At 31.2% G+C, this 4218-nt stretch overlaps 1 pseudogene; it reads left to right on the top strand.

Annotated features, from left to right (window-relative positions):
* Window positions 1-343: 343 nt before the first annotated feature.
* LOC145956012 (uncharacterized) lies at window positions 344-3126 on the top strand (annotated as a pseudogene).
* Window positions 3127-4218: the final 1092 nt, after the last annotated feature.

Genomic DNA, 4218 nt, shown 5'->3' with positions numbered 1-4218 from the left:
TTTATAGAGAAACTTAATCCATCACCAAATCTGTCACTAATTTTATTTTTTTATTCAGTGACGGATTTTGTGACGGATTAAATTTTGTCTCTAAAAAGTTCGTCACTAATTGTTTTTTATTCACTGACGGATTTTGTGACGGATTAAATTTTGTCTCTAAAAAATTCGTCACTAATTTTATTTTTTTATTTAGTGACGAAAATTGTGATGAATTTTTAGAGACAAAATCTAATCCGTCACTAACTTTTTTTTTATTCAGTGACAAAAATTGTGACGGATCTTTTAGAAACAAAATTTAATCATTCACAAACTTCAATAAATGGTAGTCCGTCACAAAAATTAAAATTCCCTCACAAAATTCGTCACTATTAGTGATGATATTTTTTCTGTCACAAAAATTTGTCACAAATATTAATTTTTCTAGTAGTGGATATGGTTGAAATAGGACAACAAAAAAAAGGATAAATATTTGGGGGTGGATTATTTAGGTAAAATAAAAAAAATATTTTTTTAAAAGTTCAACAGGTACAGCACAAGGATTACACTACTTGGTAATAGGAAAATCTAGGATACATAGATAGAGGACCTGCCTAAAAAATATTTTGAGGAAATAACTGATCAATAGGGTTTATAAATTTTATCAACCATGGTGTAAAAAAAATTATCGACCAACACAAAGCGCATTACAGAATTAGGCACAATAATTAATAGTTTGAAATAAACATCAAATAACTGCCTAATTTTCAAGCTCTCAAGGGTAGATCTTTTATGAGACGAGTGGGAGCCACGACTCCCACAAAACTTTCTAAAAACTAATATATTTTAATATTGTATTTATATATTATTAATTATAATAAAATTAAAAGTCTAAATCTATTCTCTCTCTCATAGTTAACTTCTCAAAGAAGCCTCTAAAGTTGAAAGCCTTTCCCTTGAATCTAAAATTTTCTTTTGATCACTCACTCACATTCATGACTTTCTAGTTCCTCCCCTCCTAACATTATGAACTAGGACTTCTCTTCTCTCCAATGCCTTCGCCCTTCACACTGGTATTTTTTCTATACCATTTTTCATTTATTATTTTTCTTCTCTTATTGTTTCTCTGTCACTGTGTGTTTTGTTTCCCTTTTTTCCATTTATCTATGGCCTTTGTGTCTATCATTCATTATGATGTGCAAATGAAATCATATAGGTTTGTCTTTTACCTAGTGGGTTAGGAAAATAGAGAAAGAAGACTTTTGGGTTGCGTTACAAATTTGAAAGGTGATAAATATTTATTAGAAAAATTATGATAAAGAGTAAAAGAATTGATTTTTTTTTTCAAGAGGAAGACTTGTAAGAAAGATGAAAAAAAGGAAACTTGTATGTCAAGTGAACTCGAGAAATTTCCCAAGAATCCAAGAATTGAAGAAAATGAGAAACAACTCTCAATGGTTCGTAGAGTTACATATAATGGATTTGAAAATTCTTTGGAACATGATCCGGGGAAACGACCTCAAATTTGGCAATACTCACCAAATCAAACGGATGAGGTACGAAGGGCTTATCTAAAATGGGATCCATATCAAATGCATTTAGAAAATTATCCTTTGTCTGGTAAAGATGATCATCCAAGGTGATTTCAATACACTTGGTTTAGCATATTTCCTTCATGGTTAGAGTATTCACCTTCAAAAGATGTTGCATATTGCTTGCCTTGCTATCTTTTTAGTAAAAAACCAAATGGACGCCTTGGTTCAGATGTTTTCATTACTACAGGTGATTGAATTTGAATTATAATTTCTAATGAGTTGATTTTCATCAACAAGTTTTAACTTTATTGATTATTTTTTCTACAAGTTTTAAAAGTTGGAGGAAAGTTAATAATGGAAAGAATTGTACTTTTCTTAAACACATTGGGAAGGATCCTTGCTCACCACACAATAATGCTGTGAGAGCTTGTCAAGACTTGTTGAATCAATTGTCATATTAGGAATGTTTTTCATGTCCAAAGCTTAGATCAAATTACAAAGAATCATTTGCGTCTCAAGACTTTAATTGACACTGTTCGTTATTTATCACTTCAAGCTTGTGCTTTTAAAGGTCATGATGAAACTAGTGAATCAAGGAACCAATGTAATTTTCTTGAGATGATAAAACTCATAGCATCATACAATGATGAGGTTGCAAAAGTTGTGTTGGAAAATGTTCCATATAATTCCAAATATACTTCCTATAAAATTCAAAAGGAGATATTGAATATTCTTTCTGGTAAAGTGAAAAATCATATTCGTGAGGAAGTTGGGGACTCCAAGTTTTTCATAATTGTTGATGAGGCTCGTAATGAATCAAAAAAGGAACAAATGGCTCTTAATTTGAGATTTTTTGATGAAAATGGTTTTATACAAGAGCGATTTTTTGATATTGTGCATGTTAAAGACACTACGACATTAACTTGAAGAATGAATTATGTGTTGTACTTTCTCGACATAATTTTAATGTTTCTAATATTCGTGGTCAAGGGTATGATGGTGCTAGTAATATGAGAGGAGAATGGAATGGATTACATGCATTATTCTTAAATGATTGTCCTTATGCATATTATGTTCATTCTACAACTTGCCTTGGTTGCTACATCAAGAGAATTTTATTCCAATTCATCAATTCAGTTTAAAATTGACTTTTATTGTGAATATTTTTAGCGAGGGATTTGCGAGGGATCTTTCCCTCTCTAATTCGCAATTTTCTTGTAGTGTACAAGCTATCAAGTTAGATGAAATTGCATATTTGTTAGAGATTGATGAGCTTTAAACTGGTAAAGAGGCAAATCAAATTGGTACTTTGAAACAAGCTGGGGATACTCATTGGAGCTCCCATTTCTCTTCTATTTGTAGCTTAATAAATATGTATGATGCAACTTGTTCTGTTCTAGAAAAAATTATTGTTGATGGATCTACTTATTTTGAACGTGGGGATGCTGATAATGCTTACAAAAGGTTGACCTCATTTGAGTTTATATTGATTTTGTATTTGATGAGGGAAATTATGGGGATAACAGATGTTGTTAATTTAGCTTTCACTCTCTCCAAAACAGGTTGCCACACACTTTCACTCCTCACAGTAACCCCCACGGGAAGCCCTAGATAATAAAATGACAACTACATAATCTTGCAATTAAAAATCCCAACAAAGAACCACAGATCCTAGTCACCCATCCCTACACCTCCCACACTACTCTTATAAAAATTTATCTTTGAGCCATAGGATATTTTGAAGCACCTTAAAATACTTTTCAAAGCAAAGATATTACTATACTCTGGCGATACCATAAGCAAGGTATCATCGACATATTGTTGAATCACAACCTGAATCCCCTACCTACCAACTTCGTTCCTAAAAGTAAATTTTTGTTAACTACTTTTTTAACTAGTCCTCCAAGACCTTTTGCCACTATTAAAAATAAAAAGGGAGCCATTGGATCCCCTTGTCTTAAGCCTCTCTACATATTGAATTCTTGGGTTGCACTCTAACATAAACACAAATCTAGAGGATGATTGAAGACAACCCTGAACCCAACCAATCTATTTTTCACAGAATCCAAACCTCTTGAACATGTAAAAAAGGAATGGCCAACTGACCGCATCTACTTAACTTTCTCTAGAGGGAATTATTTCTTTAGAAACTTATTGGCTAAATCATCTCATTCTAGCTAGTGAAGCTATTTGGTGGAAATGATTATAACTAATAACTTGCTCTCCCTGAAAATGTGAAAGAGAGCACCACTAATATGATGGTGTCATCTAGAACACTTTGATATTGCATGGTGTTGCAAATATAATAAAAATTAAAATAAAATTGATCGAATAAAAAAATTAACAAATCTAAAAAAAATGAAAAAGCTAGTCTAGCACCGTATTACAATCAAACAATTATAGGACACAAGTCCCCAACAATGATGCCATTTACTTGATACACATTTGACAATTATACAAATTGTCGTAGGCAGTAAATTAAATAGAAGTCCAAGTTATCGAATTCACATGAACTTAAGTTATAATTAATTGTTTAGTTTAAGCAAATAATTTAATAAAAATTTAGAATTACTCAACAAGAAATATTAAATTTAGTGAAAATAAAATAAAGCAATAAATTGTGAAGAGTTTAAATTATATTGAAAACAATCAAAGATTGATTTACTAACTTTCTCCATACAAATCCTCTTAAATTTTCATTTAATGA

This window comes from Cajanus cajan, chromosome 3 (genome assembly GCF_000230855.2).
Source record: "Cajanus cajan strain Asha chromosome 3, NIPB_CcT2T_4, whole genome shotgun sequence".
NCBI classification, from domain to species: domain Eukaryota; kingdom Viridiplantae; phylum Streptophyta; class Magnoliopsida; order Fabales; family Fabaceae; genus Cajanus; species Cajanus cajan.
Note: the sequence above shows the minus strand (reverse complement) of the source record. Positions and strands in the feature narration are given on the sequence as shown.